General features: G+C 48.5%; 1 protein-coding gene across 4 annotated transcripts in view; it reads left to right on the top strand.

Annotated features, from left to right (window-relative positions):
- Positions 1-4,172: 4,172 nt before the first annotated feature.
- PIGZ (phosphatidylinositol glycan anchor biosynthesis class Z) overlaps positions 4,173-14,774 on the top strand; it is a 57,305-nt gene continuing 46,703 nt past the window's right edge. For 2 of the 4 annotated variants that reach the window (XM_055568583.1, XM_055568578.1), the window contains exon 1: positions 4,175-4,791. The gene's annotated coding sequence lies outside the window, so the exon portion shown is untranslated. Of the gene's footprint in view, positions 4,792-9,473; positions 9,658-9,835; positions 9,924-14,774 lie in introns of all 4 variants that reach the window. The other 2 variants (XM_055568575.1, XM_055568574.1) reach the window with 2 other exon arrangements.

Here is a 14,774-nt window from a genome sequence, read left to right as displayed (position 1 = left end):
TCAGAACAAGGTGTGATCTGTGTGCCCTGCCCTTTTGTGGTTCAGCTGCACCAGGCTCTGTCCTGAGGCTCAGCCCCGCCAGCAGGAATCCCCACTCCTGAGTTTCCTCCTCTTAGGCTCCATCACAGTTTACCCTCTCCTGCTCTGCTGTGATGTCCACTGCTCTGGAGCTGCTCCTGTACCTCTGGCAGCAGTGGTTTCCTCTAAATTAAAGGGTTCAGCCTTCGGGGCTACCCAGTGATCTCCAGGTGCTCAAGTGTGTGGGGGGTTGCCTCTGAAGAGCTGGGGATGGGGAGATGCCATTCTGTTTGTCAGAGGAGCCTCAGGCCAGCGAGGGGCTGAGGGGAGTCCCAGCTCCTCTGGTGTGAGCACAGGGTCTCTACGTCCCAGATGTCCTCTGACTGGGCCCGAGGGCCACTCATTTCAGAGGAAGGCTCCATCCTCCCCATCCCCTTCGAATCAGTGGAAAGTGCTAGGAGAGGGTCTCCATTATCGTCATGGTTGTTTGGAAAGCAGGAAAAAGTTCCCCGAACTGCCAGCTCTTACTCTGAAATCTGCTCCCTTTAAAAAAGTGAAAAAAAGAAACGAGAGCAAGCCACCTTCGTCAGCAGGCTGGGAGCTGCGTGGGCCTGGAGCTATTTGCATCTTCGTCTGCGGGGGCCTCGGGGATGCTGATGACAGGCTGGGCTCCCAGTGCTTCGCCCCCACCTGTGGGCGTTGGGATGGATCCCTTCCATCCTCAGCGGAGAAGGAGGCCACTGGCCGTGTCCTGGCCACGGTCACACCATCCTGAGGAGTCCTGGCCCCCACCCCACGGTGAGAGGCCAGAAGGAGCCGGCCTCAGCTACCAAGCATGTACCCTCTTCTCTGAAGGAGCAAAATAATTCTTCTCTGACTTGATTGTTTGATTTCTTTTTCTTTTTTTTTCAAAGGGAGATTTGTGTAGTGAGGAGTGTATTACCATGTGGCCATCCTGGGCCAGTGTGCTGCCCAGGCTGTGACACTGTACTTGGAGTCCCTCAAGGGTGTGACCTGCCTGAGTGCTGGGTGGCTTCTGTCAGGTGACAGCAAGGAGCCACCTCTGTGTTAGCACTCATGAAAGATGTTGGTTTGTTCTTTTAAATAAAGCCAAACAACCTGCAGTGGCTGAGGCTTGGATTCTGATAGAAAACTGCCGATGATGGTTCACTTTTTTCTTCTTAGGTGGTCAGAGGTCTGCAAGCCCCAGGTCACCCCCCTGCCTCCCAGAATGACAGATTCCACTCAGAACCTCAGTCAGGAACCAGTCCAAGCCTCCATCCAGCAAGGCCCACAACTCCCTTCTCCATATGGACTGGTTCTCTGGCCTCAGCTATCCCAGAACATCCCACCTGACTCCTTCCTCTCGGCCTCTTGGGCGTCTGTTCCTCTGGGGACCAGGTGCAGAGCAGTGCAGTCTTCTCCACCACCCCCTGCCCTTTGTCTCCAAAATAAGTCACCCACACCATTCCTTTGGCAAGCTGGCTGCTAACTCACTGGAGGAAGGGAAGGAGGGGTCAGTCCTCACAGTGGGCACTCTCTGGCCTTACTGAAGTGTGGCAGGTGGGCTGGTCTTGGCTGGTGCCCCACACTCACTTGGGAAGTGGAGGTTCTTGGTGCTCCCCTCTCCCAGGGCTCCCGCCCTTCATTCTTCCCCAAGCCTGCCTCTTCCCTCCCTCCCTTCCTCCATCCCTCCTCACGGCCACCCCACAGAGCTGGGACCTGGCTCCCCACGGCACCCAATCACCATGAAGCCAGGAAGTCTGGGGTCCTGGCAGCAGAAGTTGATAACATCTCTGTACCACATGGCTCGGGTTTGGCCAATCAGCTCTCTTGATGCTGTCCCTGCCTCCCCTAATCCCCTGGGGGAGTTATTTAAATCCAAGCCACAGCTCCTCCTCTAACCAACAAACAGAATAATAATACCCACCTGATGAGATTGATGTGAAGATAGGATATTTATACTATACGTAAAACACTCAGCACTGTGCTTGGCATATAACAGGTGCAGGAGATATTAACTATTGCTACTGCTGTTACTCTGGGATCTGGATTTGGGGGCTTAAGTTTCAGATTTCTGGGGGAGAAATCTGGACCCAAAGTGGGTCAGGTGACTCCTGCTGGACCAATCACCTCTGGCCACAGAGGCCCCAGAGAAAGACGAGATTAAAGAATTGTGAGCCAGGCAGCCACTCACCTCAGCTGGTTTAGGTGACATTTGGCATTCGTTGAGCAAATATTTATTAATACCCACTATTAGTACCCCTAGACCTGGGTTAGAGAAGGCAACGGCACACCACTCCAGTACTCCTGCCTGGAAAATCCCATGGACGGAGGAGCCTGGTAGGCTGCAGTCCATGAGGTCGCTAAGAGTCGGACACGACTGCGCGACTTCACTTTCACTTTTCACTTTCATGCATTGGAGAAGGAAATGGCACCCACTCCAGTGTTCTTGCCTGGAGAATCACAGGGACGAGTGGGCTGCCGTCTCTGGGGTCGCACAGAGTCGGACACGACTGAAGCGACTTAGCAGCAGCAGCAGCAGACCTGGGTAAGACGGACCTTGGGCCTGAGCTTTATGAGTTAGGACAAACCTCTGCAAACCTGCACACGAATCCCTGGGGATCTTGTTAGACTGCCAGTTCTGACTCCGTAGGTCTGCAGCAAGGCTGCAGCTCTAACCAGCACCCAAGAGGTGTCCATATTGCCAGTCCTGGGACTGCATTTTGAGAAGTGAGCCCTTCTCTGACCACTGCACCCAACAGCTGGAGGAGTCATGGGGAAAGAGGACATGTTCACCTGAAGCCCAGACCCCATTTTTTAGACATGCTCCTGAAATTCTTATCCCAGCTTCCAGGGTCTGGATGGCCTCTTCTCCAGGTCCTGCCTCCAAGGGGTAGTCAAAAGATGGCCCTTTGCAGGGAGGTGTGGCTAGAGCTTGATGAACAGGTCCTCAAAGAACGGGATGGAGCCTGGGTAAGAAGAGCTATGGGGTGGAGCCTGTTCCCTCTGAACCTCAGATTTCAGTCAGCCAAGTCTATATAAAGGTTTATTTGTCAAAGTAGGAGGACAGGACACCTTTAAGTTTGTTAGCTTGATTTGTAAGTTTCAAATTTGTAGCCGTGTGGTAGAAACTGTCTGGGTGCTGCAGACGGTTGCACCAGACTGCTGTGTGCACAGCTCTTTTCAGGGCTCCAGAAGACACAAGTTCAGTTAAAGCCCACTGCCCCTGTCCTTGGGCTCATTTGGTGAGGCCACTGGGCTAGTGTGTGGAAGAAGGGACAGTGAGAAAATGAGTGACCCCCCAACAAGGACGGACGGTCCTCCTGGCTTCTCAGCACACTGAGGAGGAAACACCACCCCACCTCCAGACTCCTCCCCAGGGCTTTCTTTACAGGTTTGCAATGAGGATGGCTTCCTTAGGACCACGACCTACAAAGGTTCACACAGTAGGTATACATGCTATAATTTTTTAAAGATGTTTCAATTTGGGGAGAAACATAAACCTAGGGCTGAAGAAATTTGAACTGTAGTTCAGCTTTTGGTGTTCACCCCAGGGAAATGCTTTCTCCTGTCTCAACCTCAGTCCCCAACTCTACAAAATGGAGATTTGGATGGGCCCTCTGTAGCTCCAAGCCCAAACAATTCTTCTTAGACTCAACAGTCTCCGTCTTCCCAGGATTATTCCCTGGTTGGTGCTGAGCACAAAGGGGCCAGGTGGGCTCTTTTTATTTCTGCCTCCCCAGCTGCCTTAGGGTTGGCACAAACAGCCTAGAAGCTGTTTCACAACCTGAAAGTCATTACATGTTAGTGATTCTCAACCTGGACCATTTACCAGAAACCACCCGGAGCGCTGGCCCCACCCTGAGCATCTCTGACTCTGTGGGGCAGGGGTGGGGCCCAAGAATGAGCATTTCTGATGCTGCTCCTCAGGCCACTTCGATTTGGAGAGGACTGTGAAAGACGGTGAGAGCGTGACAAGGGCTGCCCCGGTGGGGTGGGGGCCTGGTGAGAAAGGCGCATAGTTAGGAGGCCCTCATGGAGGGAGCTGCACCAGCCTGGAAGGAGGGGCGGCCTGTGACCACGCTCCGTGCTCTATGGCGGAGGGGAGGGAGGTGCAGGATGATGCTGAAGAGCCCAGCCAAGGGGTCCCAGCAAGGTAGCTGAGGGTGAGGGCAGCATCCTGACTTTGGCCTCCCACGTAACATGGCTCTTGGTTCCCGCTGCCCCTGGGTTCCCCACCAAGCATTTCTGAGTAGGGCTTTCAGGAGAGGGAGAGCTCTCAAAGATGAGCATGAGGAGCACATGTGGTCAGGATAACCCTCTTCCACTTTTCTAGTTTCTGACATGCCCAGAAACCCTCAACTCCATTTTGCATTGTCTACTGTGGCCCCCCTTTGGGACACTGGGGGATGAAGAGAAGGGCCTGGCAACTTGCCGGCGGAGAACTAGTCGCCAAAATCCCCATCCAGGCAGATTCATGGCAGACTCTGCCTGTGGCATCCACCATCCCCTCCCACGTCTTCCTCCCTGGCACACCTTGGTTTGCTGCAGAATGTCAGCAAGTTCAGCTGAAACTCTTCACTCTGAATGGCCAGGGAACACAGGCCCGGCTGATGAAACAAGTCGAAGTTACAGAGGAGGGATTTCAGGAAGGCGCTTTCACAGGAGCCACTCGGGCTATCGTAGCCCTGCACTTTCTCTCTTCTTGGGCCCAGAAAGCAGACACAAGAGTCTTGCTGTGCGAGGCACCAAGCACTGGATGAGCACGTGGTGAGCAGAGCAAAAAGAGGGAGGTGCTGCAATCGAGTGAGCAGCAGCGCCCAGGCCAGACTGTTCTAATTTGATTTTCTAATCCATTGTTTGAGCTGAATGTACGCATGAGGTATACAGTGCTAACAGTGGGAAGGGCACGAGTTGGGTTTGGGGGACTTGTCCTGGTTTTTTAATAGGCTGTGTGATTCAGGGAAAGTCATTGGGTTCTTGTGTCTTCATCTGTGGGAATAAACTTCATCTGTGGGTCTCCAGGGTCTCTGTATGACCTTCTGTGGCTCAAATCAAGAATCAGAGTTGGTGTCACCTGAGACTTCCAGGGCTGGGCTTCAGGGGGGATTTCAGTGATAAGGCAGGAGGTGACCTTAGGAATAGGTGGCACCGTGAGGAATACAATGTTTAGCTGAAGCACAGAATCAGAGGGGTCAGCAATAATTCAGTCCAGCTGTCATAAGCCTTTGCGTGTCCTCAGAGAGTGGTTAGCGTTTGTCTCTGAACGGAGCTCCGGAGCAGCTGTGCAGACCTGTGCCCGTCCCACGGCCCCTGTCATCAGGTGGTGCCAGCTGGACTTCCCGCTGCATCGGGGAGGATGGGGCATGGTGCCGTGGCAGGAGAGAAGTCTGAGACCCTTCTGATTGGTGTCAGCCGGGTCCTAAGTTGTCCTCTGCGACATATGGATTGGTAGAGCCATCCCCCAAAAGTACAAGGTCTAAGAATGGGGGTATGTGTGCTGTGTGCTTAGTCGTGTCTGACTCTTTGCGATCCCATGGACTGTAGCCTGCCAGCGTTTCTATCCATGGAATTTTCCAGGCAAGAATACTGGAATGGGTTGCCATTCCCTCCTCCAGAGGATCTTCCTACCCAGGGATTGAATTTTAGTCTCTTGTGTCTCCTGCATTGGCAGGAGAACTCTTTACCACTGCACCACTGGGGAAGCCCAAGACTGGGGGAGGAAGGGGAAAATCAGAGTACTGTGATTAAAGGTCAGGAAATGGATAGAGGCTGCTAGGAGCCTGATCATCCTCCACCCTGGCCCAGCCTCAGCCCTGTCCTGAAATGGATCCCTAACAGCACCTGCTGCCTCTGTCAGCTTCCTGAGTAAGCAGGGGTGGGGCCCTACTGTCTTAGCAAGAGGAAGAATACAGCAAGAGCTCTTTTAATTTTTACTGGAGTATTATTGATATACTATGTCATATTTCAGGATACAGCGAAGTGATTCAGTTATACATTTATCTACTCTTTCAGATTCTTTTCCCATATAGGTTATTACAGAATATTGAGTAGAAGTCCTTGTGCTATACAGTAGGTCCTTGCTGATTATTTTATGTATAGTAGTGTGTATATGTTAATCCCAAACTCTTGATTTATCGCTCCCTCCACTTTTCCCCTTTGGTAACCGTGAGTTTATTTTTTGAAGTCTGTGAGTCTGATTCTGTTTTACAAATAAGTCATATGTATCATTGTTTTTAGATTCCATATATAAGCTACAAGGGCTTCCCTCGTAGGTCAGTCAGTAAAGAATCTGCCTGCAATGCAGGAGACTCAGGTTTGATTCCTGGGTCAGGAAGATCCCCTGGAGAAGAAAATGGCAACCCACTCCAGCATTCTTGCCTAGAGAATCCCATGGACAGAGGAGCCTGGCAGGCTACAGACTATGGGGTCGCAAGAGTCGGACATGACTGAGAGACTAAGCACAGCACATATAAGTGATATATGATATTTGTCTTTTCTCTGACTTAGTTTACTTAGTATGATGATCTCTAGTTGCATCCATATTGCTGCAAAAGGCAGCGATTATTTCTTTATGATTAATATTCCATTGTATATATATGTACCACATCTTCCTTATTCATTCGTCTGTCAATGGGTATTTACATTGCTGCCATGTCTTACTATGGTAAATAGTGCTGCAAAGAACATTGGGATGCATGTATCTTTTCAAATTATGGTTTTCTTCCCATCTGATCATGGTGTATGATCCTTTTAATGTATTACTGGATTTGGGTTTGCTAGTATCTTGTTGAGGATTTTTGCATCCATGTTTATCAGTGATATTGACCTATAATTTTCTTTTTTGTGGTAACTTTGATTTTCGTAACAGGATGTTTCAGTTTACAGTAGCCATGAGGTTTTGATATATCAGTCTATGTATATACACAAGATTGTTTCAAGTTGCTGTTCTCTTCATTTCAAATGCATTTCCAATATTCTGCAATATTCCAATATTTGTACTGTTCTCTTCTCACAATTTCTGGGTTTGATATCGTAATTTTCTGTGGATGATTTCCTACCTTTATGTTTGCCTTTACAGGTGAGCTTTCCCATTCGTAATTTTCTGGCTTCTAGTTGTTGTCTTTTCCATCTAGGGAAGTTCCCTTAGCATTTGTTGTAAAGCTGGTTTAGTGGTACCAAATTCTCTTAGCTTTTGCTTGTCTGTAAAGCCTTTGATTTTTCCCCGGTATCTGAAAAAGAGCCTTGCTGGGTAGAGTATTCTTGGTTGTATGTTTTTCCCCGAAAGCACTTTTGAAGACCATCTCCTGGGAGGAGGCACTAACTGGCAATCATGACAGTCAAGGTCATGATCAGTCTGGTGGGTGTCTGCTCAGGGATGGTCATCTCCATGGAAACAACCTGGATGACTCATAGATAGGATCTCACCGCCAAGACTCTGGGACTCTGCTGTCCTCTCCCCCACTCCCTTCTCACCCTCTTTAGCAGGCCTCCTCCAGACCTCAAACCCAGCCCCTGATAGAGTCATTGTACCCCAGCAAGCCAACCCATGACCTTGGGACACACTTGAAGGGCGCAGAGGAAACCTTGCCTTTGAAAATGGTGAAATAGGTTCACCTGTGTCTCTCCCCTTGGCAAAAAGCTCTGTATGAGTGTTGAGGGAGTGTATTCATAACAATGAAAGTTGCCCTGACTTCGTTTTAAGTTTCCATTTATTTATGTTTGGCTGCACTGGGTCCTCGTTGCCATGTGGGCTTTTCTCTAGTTGTGGTGAGCAGGGGTCACTGTCTTGTTGCAACACAGGCTTCTCTTGCTGTGGAGCACGGGCTCTAGGGCAGGTGGGCTTCTCTAGTTGTGGCATGAGGGCTCAGTTGTCCTGCAGCATGCGGAATCTTCCCAGGCCAGAGATCTAACCCATGTCCACTGCATTTGCAGGTGGATTCTTAACCACTGGACCACCAGGGAAGGCCATTTTGTTTTTTGAAAAAATAAGCCTTAGCTGGCTAAGGTATAGACTAAAGTCTGCTAACGAAGTAACTACCATCCAAAACCCTCCAACCCCCACACCTTGCTTCCCTCAAGTGCGTGACAATTGGCAGTTAGCCCTCCGGCCTGTGGGCTCTCCCCTGCTGCTGCTGCTTCTGCTAAGTCGCTTCAGTCGTGTCCAACTCTGCACAACCCCATAGATGGCAGCCCGCCAGGCTCCCCTGTCCCTGGGATTCTCCAGGCAAGAACACTGGAGTGGGTTGCCATTTCCTTCTCCAATGCATGAAAGTGAAAAGTGAAAGTGAAGTCTCTCAGTCGTGTCCAATGCTTAGCAACCCCATGGACTGCAGCCTACCAGGCTCCTCCGTCATGGGATTTTCCAGGCAAGAGTACTGGAGTGGGGTGCCATTGCCTTCTCTGGGCTCTCCCCTACCAACTGTGAAATCTTCCCTTCCTTGGTTCTGCTTACCAGCCCTACCACAGACCTACCTTACTAGATAAAAGCGCAGGTCGATAAATGAATCAGTGGGGTACCAAGCCCAGGCTTCCATCATGGCCCACTGGCAGCCTTTGGCCCAAGGTCTTTAAGCCTCACCTGGCCCTTTGGCATCTTAGAGGGCACAGTCAAGCCCCTGGCTGAGTTGCAGGCCACCCTCAAGCCCCACCAACCTCTCTAGGGCTGATTCATGTGGCCTGGTTGTGTCTTTGGATTTGGACTTGGAAATTTCACAGGTTGGGGTCAAAGCCCACCCTGCCTCCCACCCAGAGCTGCCCAAGAGAAAAAAAAGCTGCATCCCTGAGTGTGTGTCTGCTGAGCTGCCATGAGAGAATGTGGAGGAGCCCCTGGAAAACAAAACTCTGTGACTGGAATGAGGCAGCTGAGTAGGCACCACTGCTGTGGGAATTTTCCCTCAGATCAGCATGCTAGAATGTGCCTGGAGACCGCAGGTGGACAAATGGCCAAGGTAGAGGTGTGGTAATGTTCATCAGAGAGTCTCTGTGACAGCAAAATCTTGCAAACAACCTAAATGCCCAGGGTTGGATAAATGCAAGATAATGCATATTTTCACTTGCAGTGAAATACAATGGATGGTCTGCAGCCAGAAAATGAAGGACAGAGCTATATTTACCCATGTGGAAAGATTTCCATGACATATTGTTGAGTAAAAAGAGTTGGTTATGAAACAGTTGATGATCCCATTATCATAAAATATCACACACACACAAGGAGCTGTCTGGAAATCTGTTCACCAAACTGTTAACAGTAACTGTCTCCAGTTGGTAGAATTTAAGGGTAATTTTTACTTTACCTTTTTTTTTCTTTAAATTTAAATTTTGAATTTTAAAGCATTCTATATGACTAATTTTCATTGGGGAATGAATAAATAAACAAGCAAAACCTAAAACCTTCCACTGTCCCGATCACAGTCCTGATGTTTCACATCCTGTCATCTCTTGCCAAACAGTTCTGAGTCTGTCCCAGTGAGGAGCAGAGCAGGCCAGTAGGAGGACTGGGCTTGGAGCTACTCTGTGCTGGAGGGAAGTGGCTCTTCCATGAGCCATGGAACCTTTGAGAAGACAGTGAACCCTTCAGAGCCTCCATTTCTTCCCTGAGTGTCTGCCTCATGGGCTGGTGGGGAGGCAACAATGGTGAGTCAAGTGCTCATGTGTCTCCTGGAGGGGATGGAGAGGGGATGGAGTAGGTCCCGCCTGCCCAGGCCAGTGCATGAGCACAAACTCAAGGCCCCATGCACCAGACCCCACGACATGGGTCTGACCTCTCCTATTTCTGTAACTGAGTGATCCTGAGCCCACACCTTCCTGCCAGGCTGTGGACAGATGTGGGAGGAAGAAAGAGAAATCTATGAAGCCAAGCTCTTCCTGAGAGAAGTGGACAAAAATCCAAGCTCACTGAGGTCAGAATTAGAACCCATGGGCCTGGGGGAGGGCTAGGGGCCTGAGCCCAAGATCAGCCTGGCCACTTCAGGGAAGGTGGGACACACAAAATCCCCTGCAGACCCCGCCACCCCCCACCACCTCGCATATTCACACTCTTGTCTCCACGGCACTCCCATTGCTCCCGTCAGCTCCGACCCACTTCCATCACTAGTTCACTTGCGAAGAATCCGAGAGCTGAAGAAATCCCAGTAAATCAGCTTGTCCAGTCGGTGTCTCGCATGCCCTCACCTCCGAGGAAAACAAGGCCTACAAGGGCAGCACTTTCTGCTGATGGGAATGTGGCTCCAGGCTCACACTCAGAGCCTGGTTCTCAGCCCACAGGACGCAGTGCACAGTAACCAGCACAAACCTATGCGCTGCCTCCCGGAAGACTCCCAGCCCAGGTCACCACCTGGGAAAATTTTAACAATGTGCTACAACTATGTGCCTGAGGTCCTTATTGCCTGCTAGACCACGATCCAGCACCAAGATCCCATTTTGAAGTCTATTCCTAGCCTGTCTCCTGGCATCACTATTCACTGTCACAGGTTGGGTTGAGACGGGTGTGTGTGCAGATTTATTGAGGAGAGCTCTCAGGAACAGTACCTACAAGGGGGTGAGGATTAATGAAATGGGCGGAGAGGAGTTGAAATACAATGCTGTAGCAAGGGAGATCCCAGCTGGCCCCACAAGGAGCTCCAGTGTCCCTTCAGGATTATCCTGCTGTGCAGCAAGAGGGCCAGGCCTTTATATGCCTTCCTCAACCCTCCAGGGGAGGCAGGTTTGAGGAGTGAGGGGAGGGAACGTGTGACCTTGAGCAAGTTGACTTTCTTCCACTGAGGAGTCCTGGAGAGAAGCGCAACTGCGACCCATCAGCCACTAACATTGCCAGCAGCTCGGGATTGAGAGCCTCAGTCTTAAAGGGGCTTGGGGCAGCGGACCACAGCTTCCACCACAGAGTGGGGAAGAAACTTGCCTGAGATCACACAGCCAGTAAATGATGGAGTTGAATTCAAATCCAGATGGTCAAAGCCCACGTATTTTTTTTTAATTTTATTGAAGTATAGTTGATTTAAATGTGTTCATGTCTGTTGTGTATGACTCAGTTCTTTATATATATTCTTTTCCATTACATTTTATCACAGACTATTGAATATGGTTCCTTGTGCTATTCAGCAAGATCTTGTTTATCCATCCGGTATATGCTAGCGTTTGCATCTGCTAATCCCAAATTCCCAATTCTTCCCTAACCCAACTACCTCCCTTCTAGCAATTACAAGTCTGTTTTCTGTCTGTGAGTCTATTTCATAGATATGTTGATTTGTGTCATATTTTAGATTCCACATATAAGGGATAGCATATGGCATTTGTCTATTTCTGACTGACTTCATTTAGTATGATAATCTCTAGATCTATTCATGTTGCTGCAGATGGCATTATTTCATTCTTCTTGATGGCTGAGTAATATTCCATTGTATTCATATACCACATGCTCTTTATCCATACATTTGTCAGTGGACATTTAGATTGTGTCCATGTCTTGGCTATCGTAAATGGTGCTGCTATGAACATCAGGGTGCATGTATCTTTTTGAATTATAGTTTTGTCTGTGTATATTCCCAGGAGTGAGATAGCTGGATCATAGGTTTTTAAAGAACCTCTGTACTGTTTTCCAAAATGGCTGCACCAATTTACATTTCCAGCAACAGTGTAGGAGAGTTCCCTTTTTCTCCACACCCTCTCCAACATTTATTATTTGTAGACTTTTAATGTTGGCCATTCTGACTGTCAAAGCTATGGTTTTTCCAGTAGTCATGTATGGATGTGAGAGTTGGACCACAAAGAAGGTTGAGTGCCAAAGAATTGATGCTTTGTACCTGTGGTGCTGGAGAAGACTCTTGAAAGTCCCTTGGACATCAAGGAGATCAAACCAGTCAACCCTAAAGGAAATCAACCCTGGATATTCATTGGAAGGACTGATGCTAAAGCTGAATCTCCAGTGCTTTGGCCACCTGATGTGAAGAGCTGACTCACTGGAAAAGACCTTGATGCTGGGAAAAATTGAGGGCAAAAGGAGAAGGCGGTGCCAGATGATGAGATGGTTGGATTGCATCACTGATTCAATGGACATGAGTTTAAGCAAACTCAGGGAGATAGTGATGGACATAGAAGCTTGGCACGCTCTAGTTCATGGGGTTGCAAAGAGTCGGACAAAACTTAGCAACTGAACAGCAACGGTAGTTCTGACTGGTGTGAGGTGGTACCTCATTGTAGTTTTGATTTGCATTTCTCTAAAGCGATGTTGAGCATCTTTTCAAGTGCCAGTTGGTCATCTGTGTTTCTTCTTTGGAAAAATGTCTGTTTAGATCTTTTGCCCATTTTTCTATTGGGTTATTTGTGTTTTTTGTTAATTAGTTGTATGCACTATTTGTATATTTTGGAAATTAAGCCCTTGTCAGTTGCATCATTTGCAAATATTTTCTCCCAGTCTGTAGTTTGTCTTTTCGTTTCATCTTCCTTTGCTGTACAGAAGATTGTAAGTTTGACTAGGTCCCATTTGTTTCTTTTTGTTTTTATCTCTATTGACTTGGGAGACTGACTTAAGAAAACATTGGTACTTTTTATGTCAGAGAATGTTTTACCTTTGTTCCCTTCTAGGAGTTTCATGGTGTCAGGTCTTATGTTTAAGTCTTTAAGCCACTTTGAGTTTATTTTTGTGTCTGGTGTGAGGATGTGTTCAAACTTCATTGACTTACATGTGGCCATCCCAACTTTCCTAACACCACTTGCTGAAGAGACTATCTTTTCTCCATTATATATTCTTGCCTCTTTTGTAGAACATTAATTGCCCAGAGGTGTGTGGGTTTATTCCTGGGCTCTCTATTGTGTTCCAATGACCTATATGTCTGGTTTTGTGCCAATACCAAGCTGTTCTGATTCCTGCAGCTTTGTAGTATTGTCTTTGGCAATTTGCTTTGGCAATTCTGGGTCTTTTATGGTTCCATATAAATTTTAGGATTATTTGTTCTAGTTCTGTGAAAAATGTCATAAGTAATTTGATAAGGATCACATTAAACCTGTAGATTGCTTTGGGTAGTATGGCCATTTCAACAATATTAATTCTTCCAGTCCAAGAGCATGCAAAGCCAATATCTTAATCTCAATACTCATGTGAATGTCTAATGATTAAAGAGTGTGCTTACTGTGCTGGGCATTGTACCAGACACTTTCTGTAAGTTATATAGCTTACCTCTCAAAACAACCCTCAAAAGCAGGTGTATGGTATTACAGCCACATTTTACAGATGAAGCACTTGAAGCTTGGTGATGATAAGTAACTGGCCCAAGGTCACTCAGCTAATAAGTCAGGATTGGAGCCCAGAGCCACTACATGATAAGGCCACACTGATAAACTGAACCCTTGTTCAGTAGCTTGTGGATAATGTGCATCTTCTGAATGTTTTCTGGAGTAAGAGGAGAACATGGTGAACTTGACCTCTGCAAGCTGCCTGCCGGTCTGCAGGCTGCCAGACAGCTGAGGAGGCTGAGCCCACCGGGGGTCTGCACTGCTCTGTAGGCTCCCTACTCTGAGCCTGGTTGGAGGAGTCCACGTCTCACCTCTTCTCACAGCTCAAGTCCAAGCAGGGCCGCTGGCACTGGGCACCAAGCAGGCAACCTAGAGTTTGGCTCCATGTTCCCCACAGAGCCCTGCCCAGAGGACTCTGGGAAGCTCAGTTCACAGAGCTGTAAATGAGGGCCATCCTCGTTGTTATTCCTGCATTGCTCCAGGACTCCGAGGCCTGCTGGAGAGAAACGATTGTAACACATACTGCAAACCACAAGTGCTAGCTGTGTTCTGCAGCAGCATCAACCCCAGCAAAAGATTATCTTTGACAGCCAGAAACCCCACATTCCTTGGACATAGTGTGTTTCCACTTGAGGGTGGGGTGTGGCCCTCTCTACCCATGAGAGGCTGTCCTGGGAACCCAGATCCCTGTGCCCCAAAGCCTGGCAGCTGTACAGGGAAGGCTGACAGGGAGGAACAGACCAGAAGTCTGCTTGCCATGTTCTCCCAGGCTCTTCTCTCCCCTCCTCAATTAACAGTTTGTGTTTGGGAAAGATCTATCCCCAGACCCAGTTATTCAAGGGTAGAGACCAAGCCTGCCCTCTGTCTACTGCAGTCCCAAGGCCAAGCTCAATCTGGAACATAGCTACAGCCTAATAAGGTGTTAGCTAAAAGAATGAATGAATGGGCAAGAGAGATAAGATGCTAGTTTTGCATTCTGGAAGTGGACCTCTCCTGGAGGAGTCTCTAGCAACTCCCAGACTATGGAGCTGACAACGAAAGGATTACTGCTGGCATTAGGGTTGGCCAGTGTCTATTCCTAGGCATGAGGCTGGCTCCTTTCCCAGATGTGTATATAGTTTGCTGAGCAGCTTAAACAACAAAAATGTATTGTCTCAGTTTTGGAGGCTAGAAGTCCAAGGTCAAGATGTCAGTAGATTGATTCCTTGTCTTGTAGATCGCCCCAATCTTGGCCTGTATCTTCACATGTATGCTTGTGTCTCTATATCCAAATCTCCCCTTTTTACAAGGATATCAGTCATATTGGATTAAGACCCATCTTCATGACCTCATCTTAACTAATTCTATCTACAACAACCCTATGTTCAAATAAGGTCATGCCAGAGGGACAGGCAGGCTGAGGGGCCACGTGCCCCAGCCGCTAAGCTCAGGGGATGGTTTGAATAAATTATTTCTTTCAGTAAGAGATAGCCTTTCTGTGTCAGTGAGTGTGCATGCATGCACACATACACGATGGATATGTG

The sequence above is a fragment of the Bubalus kerabau genome, chromosome 2, assembly GCF_029407905.1.
Source record: "Bubalus kerabau isolate K-KA32 ecotype Philippines breed swamp buffalo chromosome 2, PCC_UOA_SB_1v2, whole genome shotgun sequence".
Lineage (NCBI taxonomy): Eukaryota > Metazoa > Chordata > Mammalia > Artiodactyla > Bovidae > Bubalus > Bubalus kerabau.
The sequence above is the reverse complement of the archived record's forward strand: the minus strand, read 5'-3'. Positions and strand labels throughout refer to the sequence as shown.